This window comes from Thunnus maccoyii, chromosome 24 (assembly GCF_910596095.1).
Source record: "Thunnus maccoyii chromosome 24, fThuMac1.1, whole genome shotgun sequence".
Classification (NCBI taxonomy): Eukaryota; Metazoa; Chordata; class Actinopteri; order Scombriformes; family Scombridae; genus Thunnus; species Thunnus maccoyii.
The window spans coordinates 4,465,050-4,480,280 of NC_056556.1; the positions used below are offsets into that span (position 1 = coordinate 4,465,050).

The window sequence follows — 15,231 nt, forward strand, 5'->3', positions numbered from 1 at the left end:
GGTTAGGGGTCAGGGGTCAGGGGTTAGGGTTAGGGTGATATTCAACCTAAAAAATGAAATTGTTTTTCACAGATGATCTCAACAACGTCCTGAAAGTGACTCAAAATCTTAAAAACAACCATTAAAGACCCTTTAACAGCAACATACATATTTTACAGAAGCTACCACAAGGTAATGCTTCAACATCCACCAAACATTACAAGTGGTAAATAAAGAAAACCTCTGAAACAGTGGTTGGATCATCCTGTGACAATGAGCACTAAAAATATTAATTGTTTAGGTAGGTAAGTAAGAGGAAGGTTTATTTTTTATTGTCGTTTTTCCGAGCGGGTTGATTGAGCGATGTAAGCAGTGGGTGGTCACGTTATTTTCATTAAAAGGGGTAATCATATTGAACTAATGTTGGTCTACCCTAAATCTAACTGGTGCTACGTGCGAGCGCTATTAATATGAACGAGTGCACCGCTGCTCGAACTGCCAAATGATTTCACTCATTAGTACCTCCTCTTGGGTTCATGGTGTGTTAATCAGTGATGTTAGCCGCTGTACTGGTTTATAGAAACATACACAAGCATAGACTCCAGAGAAAAATGGGACATGACTAAACCCACAGCTACAAACCCTGGCTGAACCCTGGGCTGTTAGATTAACCTGTACTCTTGCTGTTTTGACCATCCAGAAGTTATAATGGCTGTTAGGTGTAAGAGTATGTCGCACTCAATAACCGGTGAATGTCTACTTCACACATACGGGTGGTGTAAAGGACAGAACGTCACTTGGTGCCCGGCTAGGTATTGTCTCCATTTCCTGGTTGACTGCTTCAGTAGCTCCTACAGAGGAAGGAGGGGTCATTACTTCTCCCATCACACGCCGCCGACCTCAAACCACGGCCTGCAAATGCTAACCTTTTCTCGCCCCTCCAAAATCAAATCAATAACACTTTGGCCGCGAACAGGGAAACACTGTGTTGGCATTAATCACCTGCCCTTCCATGCTTGACTCTGCAGTTTGTTCCTTGATGTCTGGCTCTCTGTTTGGTTTAGAGGTAATGGATGGCTGGCTGTGTGGGTGACTGACTGACTGACTGACTGAATGACTGGTTCTCCCGCTGAATAACTGGCTGCCTTTCAAGCCGAGGCGGACCGTCATCACTTGTTGTTGACATTGTGGCACTCGCGTCTTAATGAGTCAGTCTTTGTTTTGTTTCAAGCGAACGACGGGCTGAATGACTATTTAGCATGAGAGCTTAACTGCTAAGTATAGCAGCCCAAAATCACAAGTTTGGCCAACAGGGCTTTACAATTTGTACAGAATGTGATACCCAATATTGCAGACATTTGATTCTGATGTAAAAAAAGAGAAACCGCAAGAGGAAAAACAGAAATGAGATCCCTCTTCCGGGACAGACAGACAATGTAATAGCATTCACAAAGAATATATAAATAGTAATAGTAGTAGTAGAAGCAGAAATACATTCAAGAGACATATTTTCAATACTGCAAAAAACTAGCAGAGCTGGAAATGACCAGAAAAAGAGAACAGTACTCATCTTTCAGTATTTCAACACAACTACAATCTAAAATACTGACTGTTTGAACCCCATCACAAGACAAAAACAACACTGTTGGATTATTCTGCAAAACCTCAGATTACATTTGATTTCAACAGGGTTTCTTTAGTGTTTTTTGGGGGGGATTTATACAATATCAGCAACTAGGGTATGAAAGACAGTGGTTAAGGCAAATAAACTGTGGTTACAGGAGGGAGTTTTAACAGTTGGTTAAGGCAAGAGAGACATTATAGTTATGATCTGTGACAGGACAGGAATTCGTATCTGCATCCCTGACCCCTGCTACACAAAAGGCACACTACTTCCTGGCATTGGACGTAGGCAATGAACGTAATATTGCAAGGTACTATTTGGACTATTTGATGCAGGCCTGACTCTACAGTAGCACTTTCTTCCACAATGAATGACTCTTACCAGTGTTTTTAGAGTGAATGGTTGACTAGTTGCCAAAGAGGCTGACTCAGGCAGCAACGACATACAGTAAGCTAGTACTCGCCTGCAGAAGAAGAGGATAATTTATGGTGTTGTGACAATGGGATGAAATCAGATTAGATTAAAGTACTACTGAGCTTCATCAGTAACATACGGGTTAAAACAACACCGACCGGTCACCTGCATTTGACCGCTAAGAGCAGAGATCCAACAGAGCAAAGAGGAATAAACAAGGCTTTTCTCATTTAAACATCTATAAAGATGACGTAGCAGCAAAATATCCATTAGGAAAGTTGTGTGTGTCTTTATTTATCGGTTTGAAACCTGAATGAGTGGAGCAGGGATGTGTTTCTAATCAGGAAACAGGCTACTTTTGAAACAGAAATTGCAGCATCTGGACAAATACTGAGTTTAGTCGTGCTCATTGTCCCTTTAAAACTTTGTCTTCTGGAAGATTAGCCTTCATGCACACCAATCATTTTAATCATCTGAATAGTCATTTTAGGGTCAAAAGATTTCCCGTTTGAGCTTCTTTTGAAAATCCACATCCTGACTTGATTCGAGTGAATTCACCCCACCGTTGGCTTGCTTCACACTCGTCAAGTGTTCCCTGTCCTTCCTGTGATTGCATTAGCAGAGGCTGATATCAGCCCTGCAATCCCATCCACATAAATACTCCTCTCGAGGCTCTTGTGTAAGCACATACAGGTGCAGCCATAGAGGGCCTAGCTTGCGTTGGCAGGAAACAGGTGCCTGGCTATTGATAGCGTCCTGATGAGGGTGGGGGAGAGGGGCAACGAAATGCAGGGTATGAAAATCAGGTGGGTTGTTGTGTGGTCCCCGGGTACAGCGACTACTAATTGTTACCAACGCTTTTGAGTCTATTTTTGTGGCCTGGTGCCAGATGGTGGCGGCTGACGGGGGAAAGAAAGGGAAGGTAGTTGGTGTTTATAACAGGTTGTTGATTCCTGATGAAATGCGACCTCAGGGACCCCTTAACACCTGGCTAATAGAGATGTGAAATTATTAACAGTATATAAACGTGTGTAGGAACAGTAGGTATATGTTTTCATGCCTTCCGCACACAGTTTCTGGTGCTAATATCAGTTTGGACCAAGTGTGACTTCCAGGAAAGTTGCCTTTTTTTCTGTTTACTTGTGGTTTAAACTGTATGTTAACATGTTTTCTCATCCTCTTGAAGAGAAAGTATCAGTGTAGAAAAGAAATCCCTGCACAAGAAGTACATTAAGGGACCAATAGAAGTCCAAATAATTCTTCAAGAGGAGATGCAAGCTTTTTAATTTCTTTTCCTTATCTGATTTTTATGTGATATCATTGTTTTGTGCAGAAATTAGGTGGTGCAAATGTCAAAGATGTACATTTTAAAAGCTAAATTTAAATTTAAACAGTTGATCTGCCAGTTGTTCTCTGATAGTTTAATCAATCACTTTTCTATACATTTCCTGGCATGTATTTACTTCAAGGCTAAAAATGGACTCATACTTATTCTGGCTTCTCACGTCTCTACTGTGAGAGGAAGCCCATGCAAACATGGGCAGAACATGCTAACTTCAAACAGACAGGAAAGGAAACTCCCCAAACTGGGAACATAACGATACAATAAACACTGGGTCACAATAAAACCTTCCTTCACAAAGACACGGACTTTATCTCCAAATGACTCTAAATAACTGAAACATACAAAAACAAAAGTTCATGACTGAAAATGTCAATAGTTAAACACGTGTAAATAGTTAGATGTAGGTCAACCCTCCCTAAGAGCTAACAAATATAACAAAAATATACTTCCATGCTGTAATATGCAGTCATTTTGCCAGTGAATGCCTGATTTTATAGAAAATAATCTAATTTAAAGGCCTTCTATAATAGATGACATTGTTATAATCTTATTCAAGATAGTTTCAAACTCAAGGAGAGCAGGAACAAGTTGGACTTTTAACTGGTTCCCACCACTCAACAGGTTTACTTTATGATAAGAGAAGCTCCTGATTTCAACCATTTAGGGTTCAGAGTTGAAAAACTTAATCAGTATAATTACTACAAGCAGTACTATCATGAGCCAAAGCAAATTTGAAAACAAAACTGTAAAAACTTTATATGGATAGAAGAAAAATTGATGCTTTTTCCGAGAAACGAGAGAACTAACTGTACAAACATACCTCTACATATTATTTACACATATCTAAGAGCATGCCTTTGCCCTCAGCATAGTTGTTTATGCCTCCCAGCATAACATTACTCCACACATAAAACAGCGCAGCGCCTCCAGAGGTGGAAACGTGCCTCTACACTCCGGAGAGGAGGAAAAAAAAAAGAAGAGTCGACATGAAATCGATGCCTAAAACACCTTAATCTTCCAATTAAATCTCTTCAGTGGCTGCGGTGAGATGGTAACTGTGATAAGTGCAGGTTGGAGTGAGGCAAGTAGGAGGAGGAGGAGGAGGGAGGAGGAGGAAGAGGAGGAGGAGGAGGTGAAACCTACACAGGTACGTCTGTCACGGGTAATTACCTTCTCAGCGCCCTCGGCTCTCCAAGCTGCCAGTCGTCTGTCTGTCAGAGAGATCAGCTTACCTCTTGTCTGGGAGTGTGTGTGTGTGTGTGTGTGTGTGTGCAGTGACTGAATGTTTATGAGTGTGTGTTTCTTATAGAGATAAAATGAGCGTTTGTGTGTGTGTGTGTCTGGCAACAAGGAGATAATTTGTATAAGTGAGCACGTGTGGGGAGAAAGTGAGCGTACAGGTGTGTCAACACAATGAGTGTTTGCACAAACCAGTGTGTGTGCAAACTGTCTCTGTGTGCGTGAACGCCGACTGTGTGTGTGTATACATCCGCAAAAAAAGTGCACTGAAAAGTGTGTGTGTCTATACAGAAAGACCGTGCGAGCGCGCGTGTGTGTGTGTGATGTAGAGAGAGAGAACATTTGTGTGTTTATAGAAACCGTGAGCGTGAAAATGCACTAAGTAAGACAGCATGTACCTGAGGAGAGGAGTGTGTAGGTGTAAAAAATTGTGTGTGTGCCTGTTTGCCGCCCCCTCCTCCACACACACACACACACACACACTCACGGACATACACACACCTTTCTCAACCCCACAAAGCGCCCATTGAGAAGTGAAAAGGTAGCGGGCCGATGGGAGGGATTGTTGTGCAAACAGGCGAACACAGAGGAGGCTGGTGTGTGTTAAGAGGCGGTGGGCAGGTAATAGAGCAGACATAATGGGAGCTAAGTACCTGTAATCCTTAGAGATATCACTCCAGACAAGAGGGGGGACCCTGGGTAATTCCCTCCGGTTGGTGTAATTGGTCCCTCGCCAGGTTGAAGTGTGTGTGTGTGTTGTGTGGGGGGGGAGGGATTGGTGTAGGGTGTTTGGGGCGAAGTATCAGGTGTGAGAGGGCGTCAGCTGCACTGAGTGCCTCCTATTGATCCAGGAGAAGGACTGTGTGTGTGTGTGTGTGTGTGTGACTGTTCCTGACCCAAATTCACTTGGAGGCATCTGGCAGGGAAAAGGCACCTACCTGATCCGCTGGTAGAAGGGGTCGCAGGTGCATGAAGGGTGGAAAGATGAGGATGATGGTGATGATGCTCACCTGCTGGTTAGTGCAGACACTTCCTGCAAAAGTGAAAAAGGCAAGAAAACATTATATTTATCCACTTATATAATTACATTATTCCAAATTACTTTACATAGTGATGCCTGTCAATGTTCTAAGTAATCTTAAAAATGTTTAAATGGTGAATATATTATGATGAAATTGATAAAATTACAAATAAAATATAATATTCAGGTAAATATAAATGTATAAATTGGCTTTTAAATACCTACTGCTGTTATTTTATTACTTTAAGGGACTTTGGCAGAACTTTATTTCTGTTTTGTCGCATTTTTTTTTTCTTTATTCTCTATTATATAAAGCATAAAGTTAATTCTCGACCTTGAAAATACTCAACTTATTCAATTCTCAACACTTATTCCACTGAAGAAGACATGAGATGCAGTTGAGACTCTAGAAAAAGCTAATAAGTGGACCTTGAGTTAAGATTTTATCATGTCCAAATGTGATTTCAAAATCTTTAAACGTGCATCAGGCTGCAACACATTTCAAACAGGTGAATCTCTGAAGAGAAAGAAACGAAAGAGCAACGAGAATCAAGATGGAGACTTACGACGGGGGAAAAAACAAACATCTTAAAGATTGTCACGTTAAAGCAAAGACATCTCACAGTTTATCGCTTTGAGCCGCTCAAGCATAAGTCAATGTCAATGAGACTACATGATTCAATTAAGGATATATGGGAAAAAAACGTGTCAATGTGTGTATGTGTGTAGTTACAATGCTTACACATGCATGCATCCCATGTGCGTGTGTGTGTGTGTGTGTGTGTGTGTGTGTCCCATTTCTTCTGGATATCTGCTAATTGTGCATTTCATTTCTGCTCAAGTGACTCTTTAAAGGCAAAACAGATACTGAGAGTTTGAGCGCCGAGAGCGACGGCGAAAAAGCAAGGACGAAGGAGAAGAAGAAGAAGAGACAGAGAAGAGGCAGAGAGGTGGGGGGGGGGGGGGGGGGGGGGGGGGGGGAAGATATATAAAAAAAAAAAAAAAAGCAGAGATAAGAAACAGGAAAGACAGCTGCTCTTTTCCCTCTCATTTCATCCAGTTATTGGTTAACTCGGTGGAAAGAAAGTAAATGTTCAAGGGATTTCAGGTCGGGCCCCTGCCTCCGCCAAGGTAGATGTGCGCTCTACTTGAGGTCTAATTCAACTCTTGTGTAGTATTGATCGCTGCGGCAGCCACCAGGGAGCCCGCCGGTCTTTCCTCGGACCAAGGTAGACAACGGTGAGAGAAAAACGTGTTGTAAAATGCCTCCCTCCCTCATCCGCTCCCCAGTTGATATCAAGCTGCTTCTTTTTTTTTTTTTTTTTCCAGGCCTCCTCTTCTTCTTCTTCTTCTACCCACTTTTGAGTGCATCCTATTTTTTTCCCCCCTCTCTCTCTGCAGAGTGATGGAACACCTTTACAAATCAGCCGCAGGGACCAACAGCAGCGTTCAATGCTCAGACGCTGTAAATTGAACAAGAACAGGAAGACTTGTTGTGTGTTTGTGCATGCAGGGGTATACGCGGGGCAAGCATGTTTGTTGGTTTAAGTGGTTTGCACATGCATTTATGTAAGTATTTTTGTGTTTTTCGGCTGTGTTTGCTAGTTTGTTAGTCTGTTCATGCGGTGGGGAGGCTGGGAGCTGATTCAGCTGCGCTTGGATGAGGGTTTGGAGGGCGGGGAGGTGAATGGACGGTTGCAGGGAGGTGATGGTGGGCTGGGGGGGGGGGAGGCGAGTAGGAGGTGTGGTGTCCTGGCAGAAGCAGTACCTGCGATGAGAAAAATATGGATTCCTGTCGGCAAGACAAATTGATCTCCAGTGTGTGGGAGGAGCAGAGAAGCTTCTGAGAAAGGAAATCTGCTGAGAGGGAAGGAAGGAAAACAAGAAGAAGAAGAAGAAGAAGAAGAAGAAGAAGACAGGGCCGGACTTTATGTTTGCTATATGTGTGTGTACGTGTGTGTGAAGTGGTAGCAACTGAACAAACAAATTCTCACACTAACACATACTGAAACTATTCGCAACAGCCTCGTGTTGGCCAGATCTTATAGTTAAGTAGAAACACAGATACTCATTCTAAGAAACAACTCTTATCTCTTCAGCTTCTTGTGGCTGATAAGTAAGTCTCTCGGCATGATAATGAGTCATTTTTTTGTGGTGTTGCTGCTCAGGATGTGGATATCAGAGTATAGTAAAGGGGTACATGAGAAATTTGTGAAGCAGAGGTTGTGATATCCTGACTTTTAGCTTCTGCGTGGCGTGAACGCCCACATCTTAACTTAAACTGACCTTCAAGTTAAAAATAAGACCTTTAATCAAGCCGAGAATCATTCAAAAACACAAATTTATAACTTAAATTCTAGTCAACATGTCAATTCTTCCAAAGATACCACAATTTTTTATAAAATTACTCAAAAACAGAACAGAATTTTTACATTTGACGGTTTGATGCAGCAATAAAAAATGCATTTTGGGCTTGAAAACAGTGATATACAATAGTGTGTAAGCATACTGGTATATAGTAAACTAGGTCGAACACTTTGATAGTCGAAAACTTGAGTTTTTAAACGCACAGAGGGATTCAAAGAGTCCAAATCACCAGAGCGTCTGTCACAAAAACTCTTCATTCTTCAGTCTAATGTGTTCTCTCTTCTGTACGTGTGAAAATGTGTGCAATTTCTGTGCGCGCTTCAGACTGAGTGTGGTTATAAATATACAAATATATGGAGGTATGTGAGGCTTCTGACACCTGTTACTACCCCCAACACACACACACACACACACACACACTGTCATGTAAACAGGAAGGAGGTTATGTGAGCAGAAATGCCAACTCTCTCCTTTGGGAAACAGGTTTCTCTTTCAGGTCCCCTTGAAATGCATCACAACTGATAAAACATTACATTTTCATATTATAGCTGTAATTATCTCTATCAGTATCCGCTATGAGACAACTTATATCCAGTGTCCTGACTCTTCATGCATAAACCATATCACAGCAAAGGCAAATGTCACACAAACACACACACAAAAAAAAAACCCCTCCTATCTAAGCATTAAACAGGTTATCGCTTCAGCTCAGAAGCCATAAATCAACCACAAATAATACAGGAGACACATTCAAGGAGTCACACAAATGCCACCATTGTTATTCCTTAACTACCCGACAACTTCAAATGTTTGGCATCTGTAAAGGCGGCTTTCCTAAGGTCGCCTCCGAGCGCCAGGCTGTGTGACACCGTTATCGCCAAGGCGCCGCAGATTGGCACCTGTCACGGCGAATTCAAACCCCTGTGAGTAACACTGACAGACAGGTCGGCGTGCCAGACCTGAGGTAGCACCCGTGGGTCCCCTGGCCTCCCTCGGTGGGTGGGTGGATGTGAGATGAAAGTAAAAATAAAACAGGCATTGTTTTTTTTTGGTTTTTTAACATGCCAAAGAAGTCTCTCTTAACACATATGAGTCATGTATACAGGGTTAGGGTTGGGGTTGGGGTTAGGGTTGGGGTTATGGTTGGGGTTACGGTTGGGGTTAGGGTTATGGTTAGGGTTACGGTTGGGGTTAGGGTTATGGTTAGGGTTATGGTTGGGGTTAGGGTTATGGTTGGGGTTACGGTTATGGTTGGGGTTAGGGTTATGGTTAGGGTTTGGGTTAGGGCTATGGTTGGGGTTAGGGTTGGGGTTAGGGCTGGGGTTAGGGTTGGGGTTAGGGTTATGGTTGGGGTTAGGGTTATGGTTAGGGTTTGGGTTAGGGCTATGGTTGGGGTTAGGGTTGGGGTTAGGGCTGGGGTTAGGGTTGGGGTTAGGGTTATGGTTGGGGTTAGGGTTAGGGTGATATTCAACCTAAAAAATGAACATTTTTTTCACAGACAACATCCTGAAAGTGACTCAAAATCTGCACATTTTTCTTAAAAACAGACCAAGACCCTTTAACAGCAACATACATATTTTATAGAATCAAACACATGTAATGTAAGTGTCCAGTTAAATTTAAAGTGTTGCCACATTTTCAAAAACATCCTTTTTTATGAAGTTTCATATTAACTTGGTTCTGATTGGTTCCCTCACAGAGGAAGTGTGAAATCCATCCAATCAGGCCTGTTTGTAGCAGAGGAGACTACTGCTGTAAACCAGAGTTCAATATGATTCAATTTAATTATATTTAACCCTTAAATCAAATATGTTTAAAACTTCATAAGCAACATTATTCTCATCCTGAGGCAGATAAGATTTAAAACTTTAAAAGTATAAACGGAATAATAACTGAAATCAGAACAGAGAATGAAATATGTTGAGGAGAAGAAGAGTTTTTTTTCCAGCATGTCATCATTGAAGGAATTAGAGGTCCTTTAAACTGAAGTCCTGGCTGTTTATTTTATTTATTTATTTCTGGTTCGGACGTTGGGGTCAAAGCGGCGGAATAAGCACTTCCTTATTGAAGAAGACAAGAGCAATGATCGATGCCAATCGCGTAATCAGGCTTTATTTGAAGGGGGTCGTTGATTCTCAGTCCATCAAGGTTAAGAGTGCGGCACTTGTCACGGCGTGATTTATTATTGCCAGGAGCAGACGAACAACGTCGCATGCCAAAGGGGGGGCGGGAACGAGGAGACGAAGCCCCGTCGTTTGTATTAATAAGTCCAGACGTTACGTGTGAGGCGCATTTTGGAAATTACCCTTGAAAAATTAGCGTGTCACGATCAATCGTCATCAAATGATTCAAGGGGCGTGGCCTGCCCTTATTTAAATGGTATTCATCATCACATGCACAGAGGGTAAACTAGTGGGATTGTTATTCAGATGTCTTTAGTACTAAAGAGATATTTCACACTGTCTTTGTTTTTGACCATCCAAGTGTGCAAGAGTGTGTGTGTGTGTGCTACTGTTGTAACCTCTGACAGGCAATTTCTACAAAAATAAAACAAATAAATCATAGAAAAAATCTTATGAAGTAAAAAAAACAATAAAAACAAAGTACTTTTCAACAGTCAAAAGTGACATTTTACTACAAGATGAGGAGGTGAAGAACTGAATCTCCTTCTGCTGCAGCTTCATCATCCTCACTGGGGATGAAAGTGACGTTTAAACGCTCCACATGTAGAAAGTAAATCTTTTCAGTTTGGCTGCTGCAGTGAAAGAAACGCAGCAGTGAGTGATGCCTATTTACAAACAAAAGTACGCCGGGACACTCCCGTCTGTCCGTGACAACGCAGTGGTATATGGGAGACGAATGGAGCGGAAACTGCATTTTTCATCCCGTTCCCCTCTGTTTGTGCTCCCCTTACACACACTACACAACAGGGAACACATGTAATGCATCACACCGTGATTTCTGACAGCGAGGTGAAGGTAATAACTTTGGGAAGCCCGCTCCCCTTCCTTTTCTCCCCCTCTCTCTCTCTCCCTCCTCCCCCCTCCTCTCAGCGGCTCGCCGCTCTTATGTCAGCCATCGATCTGGTGGCTGGAGACAACTCATTTCATCGCCGTGACACGCCATGATGGACCGGCGCGCCCTGAACCCCTAGACTTATTCCCGGCCCTGTGCTCCAGCACGCCTCCGTCAGAGAGGCAGCGTGTCGGGGACGCTTGGCGAGTCTATTGATCTGCCACGGGTGGACAGCCAGGGAGGCGCTGACGCCATTCTCCTCCTGGCGGTTTTCTTCATTTCTGCGGGCCTCATCGCACTGCCACAGCTCTGTGTCACCGTTTTTTGAGATCCTGACACACTGGCTGTATGAATTTATTGTGGATTAAGCTGTGTGTCAGTGTGACACCTCAATTTTAAATCGACAGTAACATCCAGGAAGGCTGAATCATTTGCATGAAACGTGAAAAAAAACCCTTTAACTTCAGTGATTTCACAAGATATCATTGGTTTTTATCTTTAGTTCTTGTAAAATGACAGCTGCAATTTACCGTAAATAGTCACACGTCTTTTTTTTTACAAAGGTTGTGAGTAATGAACCCTCACAGATCCGAGCAAATCTGAGACAAACAAATCAACATGACTGAACTTTCCTACTAAAAAACAGCCAATAAAGCTTGTTCTCACAGACTCTTTCAATAGTTTCTTGTGTCTTTTTTATGATTGTGTGGGTATTTGTGGGGCCACAAGAATCCTCCACCACTCGGGTTATATTTCACAATGTGACCGTTAATTTAGTGGAAACATGCATCAGCGTCTTTGAATTCGTGAGGGGAGGACATTGTTACTGGGTCTTTTATTTCCTGACATGGGAAAACCCAGTCTTGAGACAACACTTGTGTAATTTAACTCATTTTTGGGGTCTATATTGAACGTATGGAGCAATTAATGCCTCGCTCTATCCGACGCCGCTTCCACCCCGGCTGTGTTAGTACCCCGCCTCTATCTGTTTGTTGTGTTTGGTGTTGCGGCCCCGAGGCGATACAGGTCATCCCGATTTCCACGCAAGTGTTGAACCTAACACCTGACCCCGAGGCTTTACCGCAAAGATCCAAACCCGACGTGACACATGACTACAAACGGGCATAAACACTTCCTCCACCCCCCCACACACACACATACACATACTTTATTTGCTGAATATTGCTTCGCTTTAAAAAAAAACCCACAGCTACATATTCATGGTGTCAGACGGAGAACACGTGTAAGGTAAAATAAAGAAAACCTAGTGTTGATTTTATGCTCGTTATGATGAATGTGTGAGGCGGTGTGCGCATGCATGTAATTATATGTGTGTGTGTGTGTGTTTGTCTATGTGTGTGAATGCTAGGCTCAAGTCAAGGGCAGTAATGCAAATTGTCCTGTCACTTCATTTACTGCAGGATGGGTAGATATGTGTGTGTGTGTGTGTGAGGTGAGAGAAGAAGGGTGGAGGGGGGGGGGGATGAGGCCGAGTCTCCTCTTCACAACACACACTCATACACACACACACTTTCGTTGGTCGAACCTCGGGGCTAAGCTGAGCCTCAACCTGAACTTGGGAGTTCATTTTGTTTCTCTACGTCTGGAGCAAAAAGAAATAGCCTTGGGATATTTCAAGTATTTTTTTTTTTTGGTCTTCTTTCCTGCCTGCCTGTTCACTTAATGTTTCAGTAACATTCCTCTGGAATTACAGACAGAAAGGTAATTCGCCAGCGAGGAAGCTTTATTTTCCAGTGCTCCCAATTGTTCTGACAGCCAACCTTGCTCGTGAGATCTTTCCTTTGGCGTATGTGTTTCTATTTGGTTTATTTTGTGTGTGTATGTATATATATGTGTGTGTGTGTGTGTGTGTGTGTGCAGTTGGGAGGGGGGGGGGGGGGGGGGGTGGATGTGTGGAAGGGGAGCTATTAAATCAGACAAGATGAAAATCATGAAAATAAGAAAAAAAAAAAAGGTTAGGGGAAGCTCAAATATCTCCAGCACTGCAGGCATCACAAAAACTACATATGCACTGGATTTCCCAAAACGGTTTAGCAATCCACCTCTCAATAATAATAACAATAATAATAATACTCTACATTTTGGGTCTTTCCTCACACACACACAAAAAAAAACAGACAAGCCTGAGGTTGAAGAGAGAGCTGCAAATTTAAATCATTCCTTTTCCAAATGGAGGACCTACCCTTTTAAAAACCTCTATTACAGGTATAAAAAAAAAAAAAAATGCTCGTCATCTTCGTGGCTTCCAGTGCTCTTGCTACGTGTAAGAGCACGGCCTCTGAGTATTAGCGGAGGCGGTTTAAGAGAAAAAGTTCATTAAATACCTCGGGGATTAGCTGCCAGAGTTGGCCTGGCGTCTCGGCTGGCAACGGTTAAACCTTTTGCACCTGCTTCACCCTGTGCTGACATCCCTCTGCTGCGTTTTTTTTTTCTTCTTCTTCTTCCTTTTCTCTCTTTTTTTTTTTATTTAAGAAGAGGTTTTGAGAAGCTGCTTTAAGAAGAAATCCAAAACACCCCCCCTCCCTCCCTCCCTCCCTCCTCCACCTCACCCTCCCACCACCCCCTACAATCTTCACCTGAATGGTAATGAAATCAGCCAATTTAGCCTGAAACATAAAGTCGGGGGGCTCGGATGGATGGCATCGAAGCATGCACTCAAAAGTGGGCTTCAAAGGAGCGAGAGAGAGAGAGAGAGAGAGAGAGAGAGAGAGCGGCAACCGAGCACGGTGGTGGTGGTGGTGGTGGCGGTGGCGGCGGCGGCGTGAGGGGAGGAAAGTTCCAGAGAGGTGGGCAAATCTGTAAAGCGCTGGAGCTGAGAGGGAGAGCTAGTCACCTCATCAGGCGTAGATTTTACAGCCCCCGTTGCCCTAATCCTGACAAGCCGTCTGCCATTAGGGAAGCTGCACCTCCCTCCCCACCTCCGACCTCCCTCCCTCCTTCCTTCCCTCCTCCTCCTCCTCCTCCTCCTCCTCCTCAACTTCTCTCCCTGTGTGTGTTACCCTCACACTCTGGAGAGGGAATTTCATCTCGCTGTTGAAGATGTCACGCAGAGGATGAGGGGATGTGAGCGTATTTTTATTTGATTAACGATGATGCTGATGATGATGATGATGATGAGAGGGAAGAGACCGAGGAGGACACTGTGCACGGTAGATGATTAGGACTGTGTGTCTCTCACTCACTCACACACACACACACACACACACACATATACTGTTTCTGTTTGTTTTCTAAGTGGGATCCAAATCAATATTCCAACTCCAGGAGCCTTCAAAGGCAGCCAAAAGTAGCCAAGTGAAAATACTTGTTTGGGAAACAGCAATCGAAGCACAGGAGCATCGGATTTGGTTTGGTTCAAAACAAAAAAATATGATTAAGGAAGCTCAGACAAACACAAACAGACACAAACACACAAACAATGCAATGCAACAATCCATATTTGGGTTTAATTAATTGCTTAATGCCAATAATATTGCTGTAATGTGATGCTAATTACGGGGTAATTATGTAAACGATGGTTAACTATGATGATCAACGCTCAAATTAGCATTCAAATCATTTCAGCGAAGGGCCCACCTCTCATAATTGCATTAAAAGATGTACACAACTTTGAAATGCAAGCAGAAGAACCTTTTTTCTAATGTGCGAGTACCTTCCTCCCCCCTCCTGCCACGCCAAACACACATCACCACACGCTAACACACACACACACACACACACAACTTTCCTCCACCTCTGTACTTTTTACAGGCAGAATCCACAGAAACATCTGTTAAGTAGGAGCAAATGTCAGCTAATTATTTCACCAAAGCATGTTTTTAATTGATCAACAGGGGAACAGCTGTAGAGTGGGTTCTCGCGTCACGGCGCTCGGCGAATGAAGACAGAGGCGAAGGGAGGGGGGGGGGCTGGGAGGAGGAGGAGGAGGAGGAGGATGATGGGAGGAAAGGGTGTTTTCTCTGAGACAGGAGAGCACCAAACCCCTCCAACCACCCCCCCCCCAACCCTCCAAACCGTTGAGAAAAGGTTTGACCCACCGCTGTAATTAATTATTTCCGCTGAACCAAAGTGCCAACCTGTGAACGAACGACGCCTTGATGGAGTCAAGGGAGGAACACTCATGTTAAACCTTAATCAAACAGATATTAACAGGTTCATATTATATGCACAGATCCACAGATCCCCCTTTTTTCCATCAAATGCCTG

The 15,231-nt window shown here is 43.2% G+C and overlaps 1 long non-coding RNA gene across 6 annotated transcripts in view; it reads right to left on the bottom strand.

Annotated features, from left to right (window-relative positions):
* LOC121891896 overlaps positions 1–15,231 on the bottom strand; it is a 363,049-nt gene that overhangs the window by 177,434 nt on the left and 170,384 nt on the right. For all 6 annotated transcript variants that reach the window (XR_006094221.1, XR_006094218.1, XR_006094217.1 and 3 more), the window contains one exon: positions 5,540–5,634. This is a non-coding gene — a long non-coding RNA (uncharacterized LOC121891896). The remainder of the gene's footprint in view (positions 1–5,539; positions 5,635–15,231) is intronic.